Consider the following 14,625-nt stretch of genomic DNA (forward strand, 5'->3'; position numbering starts at 1 on the left):
AAGACCCTTGTCGGGCCCCTGGGCCTCTCGAGTCCTTGCTGTCGAATGGGAGCACTAGTTGTCATGGTGACAACTCCAGCAGTGCCCTGGGGACTGAAGCGCATACCAGGTGGCCCAGCCTAAGTGGATGGCTCTGAAAAGTTCTCTGGGCACAAGGGGTCCTGGGCTCCTCCTGGGAGAACACAAGGCCCTCCCCCCTGGCCTTCCAGACTCAGTGGAGCTTCTCCAGGCTGCAGGGACAATAGGCAGAAACTGCTCCAAAGCCAAGGGCCTGGGGCAGAAGTGAGCAGCAGCCAGTGGCACCTGCAGAGCCGGGGCACCCATAGGGTTCCCAAGAGAGCCTGGAAGATCTCAGCAAAGGCAGGAGCAGGAGAGACATCCAGGGCGGATAAGGAGTGGACACGGCAGTGGTGAGAGGCGTCAGGAGGAGGAAGGCCAAGGCTGTCCACAGGGCTGGGGCCAGCGTCTTTCCATGCCCACAGCAGCCAAGCCGGATGGGACCCCAGCCACCCAGGCACAAGCCTGGGAAGGCCACACAGGAAGCCCTACAACGGGAGGGCCAGGATGTGCCCGAGGGAGGGGCTCAGAGGCACCCCGGGGAGAAAGCGGAGTGGCTGGGCTCTCTGTGCATGTTTCTCCACACACAAAAGGGGCGCAGGGTTGCAGCGCTGCAGGAGTCGGGGATAGGAGGCGGCGTGGAGTCAGCCCAAGAGGCGTGAGCCTCGTAACAAGCATGCAGTGCAGCCGTGGTGGTTGTTTCTGAGAATGCGTGGGTCACAAAAAGGAGGCAGATGGTAAAAGTTAAAATGTAAAACAGGTGTGCAAAGCCAGGCATGGGGGCACAGCAACTTGGGAGGACCACTTGAGCCCAGGAGTTTGAGGCCAGCCTTGGCAACATAGTGAGTCCCTGTCTCTAGTAATTACAATAAAATAAACAGGTGTTCAAATACAAACTTGTGCTCGCATGTTCACAGCGGCGCAATTCGCAGGGGCCAAAGGGTAGAAACAACTCAAATGTCCATCAAGGAAGAAAGGATCAATAAAATATGGTCAGCGCAGGCAGTGGACTATCATGCCGCTAGACAGAGGAGCGAAGGCTGACTCATGTCACCACATGGAAGATGCCAGAAAACATTTGCTTGATGAAAGAATCCAGATGCAAAAGGTACATATTGTATGATTCCACTGATACACAATGTCCAGGACAGGCAGACCCACAGAGACAGAGAGCACATGGGTGGGTGCCGGGGATGCAGACTGACCACTAATGGGTACGGGATTTCCTTTGGGGTGATGGGAATGTTCTGGAACTACATAAAGCTGGTTGTATAAGGCCGTTCTTGCATTGCTATAAACAACCACCTGAGACTGGGTGATTTATACAGAAAAGAGGTTTCACTGGCTCACAGTTTTGTGGGCTAAGCAGGAAGCATGGCTGGGGAGGCCTCAGGAAACTTACAGTCATGGCGGAAGGTGAAGAGGAACCAGGCACATCTCACATAGCTGGAGCAGGAGGGAGAGAGGGAGGAGCTATAGGAGCGACACACTTTTAAACAACCAGGTCTCGTGAGAACTCACTATCACGAGAACAGCAAGGAGGAAATCGGCCTCCATGATCCAATCACCTCCTCCAGGCCCCTCCTCCAACCCTAGGGGTTACAGTTCAACGTGAGATTTGAGTGGGGACACAAATGCAAACCGTACCAGTGGTGGCTGCACGATACTGCATATGTGCTAAAAGCCGCTGAATTGTTCACTGTAAAATGGTTGATTTTATATTATGGGAATTTCACCTGGATAAAATAAAATTTTAAAAATCAAGTTAAAACAACAACAATGGCTGGGCACGGTGGCTCAGGCCTGTAATCCCAGCACTTTGGGAGGCTGAGGCAGATGTGTCACTTGAGCTCAGGAGCTTGAGACCAGCCTGGGCAACATGGCAAAATCCTGTCTCTACAAAAAAAAAAAAAATACAAAAATTAGGTGGGTGTGGTGGCGCACCTGTGGTCCCAGCTACTGGAGAGGCTGAAGTGGGAGGAACACTGAGGCTGGAAGGTTGAGGCTGCGGTGAGCTGGGATCGTGCCACTGCACTCCAGTCTGGATGACAAAGCAAGACTCTGTCTCAAAAATAGCAATAATAATAATTAATAATAATAATGGCAGCAAGCACTCCGGAGACGCTCCCTCTGAGCTGAAGAGGGTTCTGAGGGCTTTGGCCCAGTGAACTGTTGCAGGACCCTATGAGGTGGGAACTTCTCTGTTGCCTTTTCCCAGCTGAAGGAACCGAAGCTCAGACACGGTGAGTGACTTACCCAAGGTCACCCAGCCACTAAGAGGCCAAGGGGACAAGAGAACTGAGTGTAAGGAGGAAATCAGGAAGAGACTGACAAGAAGTGAGCAGGTGACAGCGTGCAGCTGTCCTCGTGATGGGCCCAGCCTTGAAGGCAGCGTTCTGGCTCCCGGAGCTAGCAGCAGGAAGACGCTGCTGGAGGGAGCCAGAGGTGGAGTGGGCAGGAGGGTCACCTGAGCCCTGAACCCTCAGCAGGCTCCTTGGAGAGTGACCTGGACCTTAACGTTGACCCTGGCACCCCGCCTGCAGTTCCCCATGATGCCCCACGCCCCCACCCTGCGCCTGCTCCTGCGACTTGAGGAAACGGACCGACCTCCTTTAAAGGAGGGCTTCCTGAGCCTGGGAACACAACTTCCGAGCCTGTCTGAAAACACCAAATGCCAAAGAAACCGAAGCTGTGTTCCACAGAAGCCGCTGCCGATCGAAAGCGATTGATGCACAGGTTTTTCTTTGGAACTGGTTTTCTGTTCAGGTATTTTTTGGATTAGCATCATCAACATCAGAACTCAACAGGAGAAATCCTCCTGGCACTCTCAGACCACCAGGATCCCCCCGCAGCGCCCCACCCCTCGGGGGTCTAAGGACAGGGCCACGGGAGGTGCTCCCCACGCCTTAGCTAGACGCAGGGCCCTCCCGCAGGCTCCCGCAAGCCCACCGGGGCCGGGCGTTTCCCACACCTTCCCACCCCACCCATCCACCTTCCGTCCAAGCAGGAGTGCAGCCTGCTTGAGCTCAGCATCCCCTCTTCTGAGAAGCAGCCCGGCCCCATCCTGAGCGCCCCTGGTCCCGCAATCCCTCCTCACACGTATGGGGCTGGCCGTTGATGTCACCTGGGCTGGAGGTGCACCTGCAGCATGAACACGTGACTGAGCATCTTCTTGTCCTGGGCCCTCTCAGCGTTGGACCCCAGGAAGCCCCTCCAGGGGGCTTCAGTCACCCACCCACCTACAAAGCCCCTCATCTGCAGCGGCGGCTTCATTCCCAGACGCGCCCCAGGCTCTGCTCAGGCATGGCCCCCAGACCCTCAGGAGCCCCCAAAACATGATGACCTCCAGCCACGTGCCAGCTGCCAGGAGGGGGCTTTAAGACCCCAGATGAGCACCTGGCTGGCCATGCCCCAGGGACAGAGGACTCAGTGTGACAGAATCCGGCCTGGGCCACAGCCACCCACGCAGCCCATCCCAGTTCAGCCAGAGTTGGACAAGAAAAGTCCCACCAGGGGCTGCGGCAGATGGGGCGGGCTCCAGACCCCTGCCTGGCCCACCATCTGTCCTGCCAGTCGGTCCGTCTACCCAGGCAGCCCCTCCTCCCGGCCCACCATCTGCCTGGCCCTGCTACGCCCTCCTCCTGGCTCCTCCAGGGCCCTTGGGAGGGGACAGAGCTGAAGCCAGGGCCCAGACCTCCGCTGCCTTGGGCCCGCCCCATCTGGCACCTCCAGGAGAAGGGGACGGCAAGAGCTTGGCCAGGGCAGGGGCACTCCAGGGCAGCCGAAGGCCCTCGCCAGCTGTCTCACGATGAGACGAGCAGAGGGAGGGGGAAGAGAGGAAGGGAGAGGCTCCGGGAGGACAAGGGCCCCTCCCCTCGTCCTCCCCTCTTCCTCCCCTACCCACGTGGCCTGGGTGGGAGGGGCACGTGGATGGGAACATCCCAGCTGGTCCAGGCCTCTGCTCCCCCCAGCTCCTCCTCCCTGGCAGGCAGCTCTTCTGGGCTCCTGAGGTGCTGCGCAGCCCCTTCCCTGGCCCTGGGACCCCCAGTGCCTGAGATGAAAGAGGAGTTGCTTCCATGGAGGGTCCCAGTGCAGGCTGGGGGGCGGGGGCGCTGGCCCTCAGGACACCAGGCCCCCGAGACATAGGGACACCAGAAACCCCGGCTCTGCCTCCAAGGTCCAGCAGCCCCAAAGCCCCTGCTCAGAAGCCAGCAATGGGAGGGCAGGGCCTGCCTGTGGGACCCACCATGGGCGCAGCAATCACCAGGCCTGGGCAGACAGCAGCGCAGCCTGTGAGTCCAGGGCTGGGGCAAGTCGGCAAGTGCACCCCCAGAGGTGGAATAACAGGAGCTCCTGAGGAGGACGCAGGTGCCCCCCCCCCCACTCCACTGCGAGGCCTGAGGATGCACACGGGCAGCTCTCCCTGGCTTGTGAAACGCCCCCACCCTGCTGCCCCTCTGGGTCCTCCTCACCCTGTGGCCTGCAGGGTCAGGAGCGTGACTTTGGTGTCAGGAGAGAGGCTGGCTCCTCCCTGTGGCAGGTGCTGGGGGAGGAGTGGGGTTCATTATAAATTACACTCCCCTCGAACCCGGCTGTTAGGTGAGGGCAGAGCTGGGGTTCACCCTGCTCTCTGCAGGGGAGGGTCAGCCCCTAGGTGTGCCTGGGTGGGTCTCCACGACAGGCCAAGAGGGCAGGCCCTGGGCATGTCCACCCCCTCTCCCTGGTCCCACAGTCCCCCTACTTGCCACCTGCCCTGAACTTCCCCCAGGAGAGCGCCCACAGGGAGGATGCTGAGGGGCTGGAGGGCAGGAGCCCCGCTGAGGCTGTGACCCCAGCTGTGCTTCCCATTCCCTCTTAGGACCAGCCAAGACCCAAGGACAGGCGGCCAGTCAGGGCCCAGTGTTCACCCCTCCTCCCCCACCCCCATCACGGCCCTCCCGCGGGACCCCCAGGAAGAGCAGCTTCCACCGACCGAGGTCGGGGGACGCCCTCCGGCTGACACTCACTCTCCACGGATCCTGGAGCCCATGAGTGCCCTCCCCACCTCCACTGCACTGGGCCCCCCGCAGGCCCTGGTGGGGGTGGCCACGGATAACCACACAAACATGCATTTTCCTTGTAGGAGCAGGCAGGTGACAACCAGTGTCCTACTTTCCTGCATTAAAACACCCAAATCAACAGGGCGGAGAAGGCCCGGAGGAGGGGACCTGAGGGAGCCAGCCGGGCGCTCAGCCTGCTTCACTGGGATGCTTGTCAAGGTCGGGACGGCACCACCAAACTCACCTCTGTGCGCCCTGCGGGGCCCAGGAGACTCGGTCCTCCCTGGGCTCCCCCAGGCCTGGGGTGGATGTTGGAATAAAGTGGGGACAACACGATGAGACCCCAGCCCTGGAGGTGCCCTCGGCAGAAGCCCGACATCAAAGCTGGAAGATTCGTGGCTGGACAGCACCACCTGGTGGACACACTGGAGATTACCAAAGCCAAACAGTCAGTTCCTTCTTGTTTCTGGGATTTTCTTAATTGGGTCTTAGCTGGGGCTTCCTTTCCCTTTCCCCAGCAGCAGGGGCTTTGTGAACTGTCAGAAACACCTGCCAGGCCTGGGCAACATGGCGAGACCTCATCTCTAGGAAAAAAAAAAAAAAAAAGCACAAAAATTAGTGAGGCATGGTGGTCCCAGATACTCAGGACACTGAGATGGGAGGATCGCTTGAACCTGGGAGGTCGAGGCTGCAGTGAGTCGTGATCATGCCACCACACTCCAGTCAGGGTGACAGAGAGAGACCCTGTCTCTAAAGAAAGAAAAGGCCAGGCGCGGTAGCTCACGCCCGTAATCCTAACACTTTGAGAGGCCGAGGCAGGCGGATTACCTGAGGTCGGGAGTTCAAGACCAGCCTGACCAACATGGAGAAACCCTGTCTCTACTAAAAAATACAAAAATTAGCCAGGCATGGTGGCACATGCCTGTAATCACAGGTACTCGGGAGGCTGAGGCAGGAGAATCGCTTGAACCCAGGAGGCAGAAGTTGCAGTGAGCCGAGATCACACCATTGCACTCCAGCCTGGGCAACAAGAGTGAAACTCTGTCTCAAAAAGAAAAAAAAAAAGAAAGAAAGAGAAGAAGCCCTTGTCTTTTAATAAGATGTTGTTGGTTTTCAGAGAGCCCAATCCAGGCACTTCAAACAAGGTAGGAAAATCAATGGCCCTGAAGAAAGAGTTTCTCTTCAACAAGCCCCTCCCTCCCTGACACTGGCATTCTGGCATTCACTCACCAGCCCCTCCATCCCTGACACTGGCACCCTGGCATTCACCGGCCAGCCCCTCCATCCCTGACACTGGCACCCTGGCATTCACCCACCAGCCCCTCCGTCCCTGACACTGGCACCCTGGCATTCACCCACCAGCCCTTCCCCTCCCTGACACTGGCACCCTGGCATTCACCTATTGTCCGGGGCAACTAACCTTTCCTCCCACCACTGACGGGATGGCACCCTGGCCTACCACTTTTGAGGGGAAAAAATTAGAAATCCTTGGCCAAAGAGAGGACAAATTGAGCCTAAAATCAAGCCTTGGTATCTCGCCTTTTAAATCTACTTATACCTTTTGTGTATTGGTTGTGTGATTTTTTGTGTATTCATTGTGTATAATTGCTGAATACACAATGAATACACAAAAGCTATAAATAGATTGAAAGAGAGAAACCAAACCAAAACCCATCGGTAATCCACTGGAAAAACAAGCCTCCAACTCTCTATTCGGAACGTTGTCAATTAAAAGAAAAGAATTAAGAATTTCCCTTTTAAACTATATTTCGGGATAACTCAATAACTCTAGCGGACAACAGCAAGGTTTTTTGGTTTTTGTTTGGTTGGTTTCTTTTTTTTGAGACAGAGTCTTGCTCTATTGCCCAGGCTGGAGTGCAATGGCACAACCTCGGCTCACTGCAGCCTCTGCCTCCTGGGTTCAAGTGATTCCCCCGCCTCAGACTCCTGAGTAACTGAGATTACAGGCGTCCGCAACCAGGCCCTGCTAATTTTTTGTATTTTTAGTAGAGATGGGGTTTCACCATGTTGGCTAGGCTGGTCTCAAACTCCTGACCTCAGGTGATCCACCCACCTCGGCCTCTCAAAGTGCTGGGATTATAGGTGTGAGCCACCACACCCAGCCTGTTTGGTTGTTTTATTTAAGAGACAGGGTCTCGCTCCATCACCCAGGCTGAAGTGCGGTGGTGTAATCACAGCTCACTGCAGCCTTAACCTCTTGGGCTCAAAGGATCCTTCTGCTTCAGCCCCTGAGTAGCTGAGACTACAGGCGCACACCACCACACCTGGCTAATGTTTTATTTTTTTGTAGAGATGGAGTCTTGCCATGTTGCCCAGGCTGGACTCAAGCTCCTGGCCTCTCTCACCTTGGCCCACAAAAGCTCTGGGATTACAAGCGTGAGCCACCGTGCCCAGTCTTTTTTGTTGTTGTTGTTTTTAACAGAAGAATTTCAGCTACTCATTGTGAAGAGATGAGATCATGAGAGAAACCATGATTTTGCCACCTCTCATGACATAATTATTTCTCGCAAGCGTTATGGATGAGATCAGTAATGACAAAACGAGGGCATCACAGGGTGAGTTCGGGCTATGGCCACCTGGACCCACTGGGCACACTTAGCATCACAGTTGCTTCCATGTGGCTCTAACAGCTCTGCCCACAAAGGCTTCTGGCAAAGAAAGATGAGCCTGAATCTAAGGGCGTTTCTGCAGCACAGCTTCCATTTGCAGGAGACACGGGGCAAGGCAATACCACAGAGAGGCAAACAGCTGCGCGACAGGCGACACATTTGCAGGACAGCTGATCTGGTTTCTGCAACAAATCACAAGTGGCGGGAGGAGCAATGGGGGTCGGGGGGCGGCGCCTGATCTAGAGTTAAGAGAGGTTCAAGAGGCGCCACCACAAAACTTAAACTGTGGGCCTTGTTAGGAACCTGTGTGTTCCATCTGATGGATGTAAGCAAACAATCAGGGGAATGTGATTCCGGATGGGGCCTGAGCGGGTGCCAAGGAATGACTGTTAATTTGAACCTTGCCCTAAGGGAGCCGCAAGTGTGTTCCAGAGTTTCCCGTACTTGGCACCTTGCATCCTGAAGTTCATAGGAACAAAATTTCAGAATGTTTGCTACAGGATGGAAAATGCTTCAGCCACAGGGGAAAAGCAAACAGACAACAGCAATGCGTGAAACAAGTGTGGCGATTATCGATAAAGCATCTGTGGTGATCACTGATCACGTGTGTGAGTATATTTGAAAACTTACATTAAAAAATTTTGAGGCCAGGCACGGTGGCTCACGCCTGTAATCCCAGCACTTTGGGAGGCCGAGGCGAGCAGATCACCTGAGGTCAGGAGTTCAAGATCAGCCTGGCCAATATGGTAAAACCACAACTCTACTAAAAATAAAAATAAATGCAAAATAAGCTGGATGTGGTGGTAGGCGCCTATAATCCCAGCTACTCAGAAGGCTGAAGCAGAAGAATTGCTTGAACTCGGAAGGCAGAGGTTGCAGTCAGTCAAGACTGCACCGTTGCACTCCAGCCTGGGCAACAAGAGTGAAACTCCAACTCAAAAAAAAATTTTTTTTTTGAAAACAGACTAGGCATGGTGGCTCATGCCTGTAATCCCAGCACTTTGGGATATCAAGGCAGGAGGATTGCTTGAGGCCAGGAGTTCGAGACCAGCCTGGGCAACATGGTGAGACCCACGTCTCTAAAAAAAAAAAAAAAAAATTGCCTCCCAAGACACGTGCCTGTAGTCCCAGCTACTTGGGAGGCCTAGAAGAGAGGATTGTTTGAGGCTGGGAAGTTGAGGCTGCAGTGAGCTATGATCAAGCCACTGCACTCCAGCCTGGGTGACAGAGCAAGACTCCGTCTCAAAAAATAAATAAAAATAAAGAAAGACATAGGCTTTCTCCTACAGACATGATCAGGCATCATGGAAATCTTATTGCAGAAGGTGCTCGCCCTTCACCCCTGAGCCTCACCTCTCTGTTTCAGGGGATCTGAGTTTGGGGAAGGAAAGTCTATGGGGGTCATCAGTTCTCCCTTCTGGCTCCTGTGCCCACAGCCATGGGCCCCTCACATTGGGGCTGGGTGCCTAAGCAGAGTCCCTGCCCAGCCCCCACCAAGCTCCAGCATCCTGGACACCTCACGCCATCCCTCCTGGACTTTGTGCTGGGGATGAGGTCAATTTGAGAGCTCCCCTGAGGTCTGGTCGCTCCTGCACACCCTCCACAGTGGGCAGAATGGTGCCCCACAAAAGGCCCATATCCTAATCCCAGGACTGTGAATGGGCTACTTTTCATGGCAAAAGGGACACTGCCAGTGTGACCGAGGGTCCTGCGATGGGACACTCCCCAGGATCATGCAGGTGAACCCAATGGCATTACAAGGGCCCCTGTGAGAGAGAGGCGGGGCTCAGAGCAGACATGGTGCAAAAGCAGAGGGTGTGGTAACACCCCAGCCTGCGACTGAAGCCCAGAACACAGTGGCCTTCAGAAGCCGGGAAAGGCCAGGAGATGCATCTGCCCCCAGCCTCCAGAAGGAGCCAGCCCTGCTGACACCGTGGCTTTAGCCCAGTGCAGCCCCATGGGACTTCTGACCCCCAGAACTCTAAAATAATAAATTGGCATTGTTTTGATCCTTTTGTGGCTGATATGTGTGATGAGGGGGTTTTCACACTCTTGCGTGGGACGTGAAACATCTTTAGAACAGTGGCACATTACCTGTCTTACATGAGGGAAAAAAGAGGAAAAAATAAATACATTTGCATTGTTTTAAACCACTAAGTTTGTGGTCACGTTTAACAGCAGAAACAGCAAAGGGATGTGCCCTCCGAGGTTCCCCTACATGCCTGCGAACCTCAGGGATGCTAGGGAGGGTCACCTTGGCCATCTGGGGGCAGGTGGTACATCAGGACCCTCCCTCCCTCATCACCGCCCTTCCTCCCCTATCGCCATCCTCAATGGCACAGGAGCCAACCCAAAGTGAAGCAGCCTGACAGGCAGACTGTGCTAATTCCCTGCAAGGCAGAGCTGTTCCTCCAGCCTCAGAATGCAGCCAGCCCCTGCACGGCAGCCTCAAGGGGACAGCACCCCCGTGCTCTCTCCTCTCCTCTTTCCCCTGGCCCCGGCCCTGCCTCTCTGCTCCCTGCCCCCGAGCCCCACTGCCTTGGGCCTCCCGTGAGCTCCCAGGACAGGTCAGCAAATTGCTATGTGTGCATATTTTCTAGGGAGAGTCCACAACCATGGTCAGAGTCCCTCGAGTCCAAAAACAGACAGAGCCACGGCCTCGAGCGGCTCCTGGGGCCTGGGGTTCTGAGCTGGAATTGGATTCCCTGAGCCAGCTCTTAGTCCACGGTGACAGGCATCTGCTGATGTAGCCTCCTCTTATCTTCCCCAGAAACCAGATTAGACACGGCCAGCGAAAAGAATATTCTCAGCTGGCGAAATGCTTTCACCGGCCACCAAAGGCCCCCTGTCCCTCCAGCCCATGGCACGGCGCTCCCTCATCCAAATGGGCTCCGGGCCCTATGTCCCACATCCCTGGCGTAAGCCTAGGCCCTGCGCTGCGTTCATCGTCTGGGAGTGTTGTGGGGTGTGGGTTTCCCTCCACATCCAGACCCTTGAGTCCTCAGGAGCAAGGACTGGCCTCTCTGGTTTCCCTTCACACAGCAAGTGCTGAATCAATGCCCGGGAACTGAGGTGTCCTGTGAGGCGACAGAGGCTGAGCTGGAGAAAGCTCACCGGAGAACTGCACAGATTCAGGCGTTATCGCCGCCAAGGCCCAGCAAAGGAAGCGAGGCTGCCGTGGACACAACTCATGGCTCAAACTGGGACGGCCCGAATGTTCCTTCGTGGGGCCCCGGGGCTGGTGGAGGGGGGTCTATGCTCGTCCCCCTGATCTTTTGGCAGGTCCTGGCTCGCCCGGACTCAGCCCCACCCTCCAACGCACCAGGTGTCACCGGGCACCTGCTCAGTGGAGCCTGTTTCTGTCCAGAGACTGAAGGTGGTCATGATGAGGCCAACACCGCTGGCCATGGGACCAATATCAAGGTGGCTTCCTACCCAAGGACTGCACCAGAGGGACACCCCTCTCCACCACACACACACACACACACACACACATATATACACACACATACACACACACACACACACACACGAGATCCTGTCCCCTGATGGGGGAGGTAGGGGGAGCAGGCCCTGCAGTGACCTGTTGGCCATCTCTCATCCACCTGACGTGGCCAAAGGTAGCCACATTATCTCCTATAGCATGTCTTCTCCTCCATATCAGGACACAGTAGACACCCAGGTGCCTATAAGATAGACGTTTTTGGAGATAGCAGGCCCTTTGCGGGCTCTCCGGAAAGACTCTGCGATAACAGCCCTGGTGAACGGAGAAGGCTTTAGCCACATGGTGTCAGGGGCCCCACTGCACCTCTGGCCTTTGGGCAAAGTCAGCACCAGCCACTCCCACCCCACCCACCACCTTCGTGCATTCTGCAGCCGCCACTCCCTGCCCACCAGGGCAACCAGACACTGGCCGGAGCCAGGGCAGGGGTGGGCACTCTTCGTTTCCACAGGAAACCCCGGACACTGTCCCCGCAGCCTGGCCCCCAGACAGCTGCTCCCACTCTCCCCCTGCCCATGGGAGCTCAGCCTCTGGGGCAAGAGGGGGTTTACACCAACCCACCTAGGAAAAACCTTGGGGAAAATTCCAGGCCTGAGTCCTGAGTGTCCCCAGAGTCCATGGCTGGTGGCAGAGGGCCAAGAAGATAGTAACAACGAGGATTTATACCCCAGCAATGAGGGAACAGCGACAAGGCAGCTTCTCTGCAGGTCCACACAGAAAAAGAAACCCACAGCGCAGCTCCGTGCAGCAGGGGCTCTGAGTGACACTCGCAAGGTGGTGGCACCAGGCAGGGGACCCCCCCCCCCGGAGGGCATGGCTCAGCAGAAGCCAGGAGAGGGTGGGTCCTGGGATCCCAGCCCAAAGCAGGCAGTCAGGAACTGAGTAACCGCGGGTACCCTAGGGGTACAGGGCGGAGGGAGGACAGTGTCTCCGAGGCCCCCTTGCCATCCCTCAAAGCCAAGTCCAGCAAAGGTGGTTTTCTGGCGCCAACTAGCAGGCACTGACCCCGCCCCCCATATCCCCAACTCGTGACCCAGCCACCTTTCCTGGGGGCTGAGTGGCTCTGAACAGGGGTGGAGCCATGGGGCAGTCTGGGGCTGACACCCGGGAGGTGGTGGGGGAGGCGCCCACTCAGGCCCTCGCTGCCCAGGGAAAAGGCTGCATGCAAAGCACGCTGACGCCAGAGCCTGCGGCAGAGGACAGGGAAATTGTTTATGTCTCACCCTCCTTCTTACCATGGGCCTCCTGGGTGAGCAGGACCGACCCGGACCTGAGATGCCTCAGAGGGAAGCTTCTTGGGCAGGAGGACAGCACAGGCCATGGAGTCCCAGGGGGAGGGGGAGGGCTGTCCCACTGGGCCCCGGTGGGTCCTCTGCAGCAGGACAGTCTAGCCTGCCCCTGGCCATGCTGAGCCACATGGCTCTCCTCTCTGAGACCCTGTGGTGACAGCCAAGGGCACAGGGGTGGCGGGGCAGAGGCACTGTTGAAAAACCTGCCCAAGGGCCAGCCCTTGGCATCTCCTGGACCCACCCTCGGCATCTCCTGGACCCACCCTCATCTTCCCCGAGGCTGTCCGAGTGCTCTCCCGGGTGGTCTGTCCTCAGTGGGAACGAGGCAAGGCTCCTCCTTGTGCCTGGCACAGCCCTACGTGCTGGGGGAAGGGACACTAATGATCACCCCCAGCTCACGGGCACAGGAGGGAGGCCTGGGGCAGGGGTAGCCCAGGGTCGTGGCTGAGCCACTGAGAAAAGCTCAGACCCCCAACCCCCTCTGCTCTTCCTCCCCCAGGTTCCTAACCACGGCCCGACCTCCCTGGTCCAGTGAACGTCCCACTCTGCATTGCATGCTCCCCGCTGGGTTCCTCCAAGGTTCTCAGAGTCCAAGCCTGGTGATCACCAACAAAAATCTCTGCAAACAGCAGATTCCTACACAGTTGGCCCTGCCTCAGGATGGTTCCACCGACGGGCCCCGACTCCACGATGGTAAGAATGCGGCCGGAACTCAGCAGCAACGGCACTTGAGTCCCACACAACCATGCTCACTTTCAGTACAGTATTCAACAAATTGCACAAGAAAATCAACACTTGATTAGAAAAATAGCTTCATGAGCCGGGGACAGTGGTTCATGCCTGTAATCCCAGCACTTTAGGAGACCAAAGCAGGAGGATGGCTTGAGCCCAGGAGTTCAAGACCAGCCTTGGCAACATGGCGAGACCCCATTTCTACAAAGCAAAACAAAACTTTTTTTAAATTAGCCAGGCATGGTGGCACATACCTGTAGTCCCAGCTTCTTGGGATGCTAAGGCAGGAGGATCATTTAAGCCCAGGAGTTTGAAGCTGCAGTGAGCTATAATCACACCACTGCACTCCAGCCTGGGCAGCAGAGTGAGAGTCTGTCCCAAAAAAAAAAAAAAGCAGGCTTTGTGTGAGCTGATTTTGCCCACCTAGAGGCTAATGGGAGTGTCCTGAGCACATCTGAGGTCACCTGGGCTGAGCTGGAGGGCGGTTAGGCATACTAAATGCCCTTTTTTTTTTTTTTTTTTTTTTGTGATACAGTCTCACTGTGTCGCCCAGGCTGGAGTGCAGTGGTGCCATCTCGGCTCACTGCAACCTCCACCTCCTGGATTCAAGTGATTCTCGTGCCTCAGCCTCACGAGTAGCTGGGATTACAGGCATGCACCACCCCACCCAGCTAATTTTTGTATTTTTAGTAGAGATGGGGTTTCACCATGTTGGCCAGGCTGGTCTCAAACTCCTGACCTCAAGCTGTCTGCCTGCCTCGGCCTCCCAAGGTGCTGGGATTCCAGGCGTGAGCCACGGCACCCGGCCAGTAAATGCATTTTTGACAGGATATGTTCCACTTGCGACAGGTTTACAGGGACCCCATCGTGAGTGGAGGAGCCTCTGTGTGCCGTCCAGAGCCCTGCAGAGCACGGGGCTTGTTAAACTCCTGCTGCTCACAGGGGGCATCACCCGAAATCACAAAGAGGACGGGACAGAGCCAAAGAACCCCCCACTACTGCCCAGTGGCTCCCAAGCTGCACCGGGGCCTGAGCCCCCAGAGACCACACCTCAGGCCTTGCTGCATGGAGATCCCAGAGGCAGGGGCTGCACTGAGTCTGTGCCTCTCTGCCCAGCCCTGCCCGTGCCCCGCTCTCCAGGGGTGAAGTCGCCTCCCCATTCTGGTGCTCCTCAAAATCAGCCTCAGGACCTTGGAGTTCATTGTCATGTCATAGGCAGCTGGGGCCATGGAACACTTGAGTTGTTTCCACATTTTTTTTTTTTTTAAGACAGAGTCTCGCTCTGGTCGCCCAGGCTGGAATGCAGTGACACGATCTCGGCTCACTGCAACCTCCGCCTCCCGGGTTCAAGCGATTCTCCCGCCTCAGCCTCCCAA

At 56.4% G+C, this 14,625-nt stretch overlaps 1 protein-coding gene, 1 long non-coding RNA gene and 1 pseudogene across 2 annotated transcripts in view; 2 read left to right on the top strand and 1 right to left on the bottom strand.

Annotated features, from left to right (window-relative positions):
* The window catches only part of LOC134732419 (uncharacterized), a 61,690-nt gene extending 56,233 nt beyond the window's left edge, over nt 1-5,457 (bottom strand). The window contains exon 1 of the long non-coding RNA XR_010115561.1: nt 5,341-5,457. This is a non-coding gene — a long non-coding RNA (uncharacterized lncRNA). The remainder of the gene's footprint in view (nt 1-5,340) is intronic.
* LOC134732415 (mucin-2-like) overlaps nt 1-14,625 on the top strand; it is a 242,186-nt gene that overhangs the window by 202,012 nt on the left and 25,549 nt on the right. The gene's annotated exons all lie outside the window — the stretch shown is intronic.
* On the top strand, nt 9,735-9,830 carry LOC129463367 (uncharacterized; annotated as a pseudogene).

The sequence above is a fragment of the Symphalangus syndactylus genome, chromosome 14, assembly GCF_028878055.3.
Source record: "Symphalangus syndactylus isolate Jambi chromosome 14, NHGRI_mSymSyn1-v2.1_pri, whole genome shotgun sequence".
In the NCBI taxonomy this organism is placed as follows: domain Eukaryota; kingdom Metazoa; phylum Chordata; class Mammalia; order Primates; family Hylobatidae; genus Symphalangus; species Symphalangus syndactylus.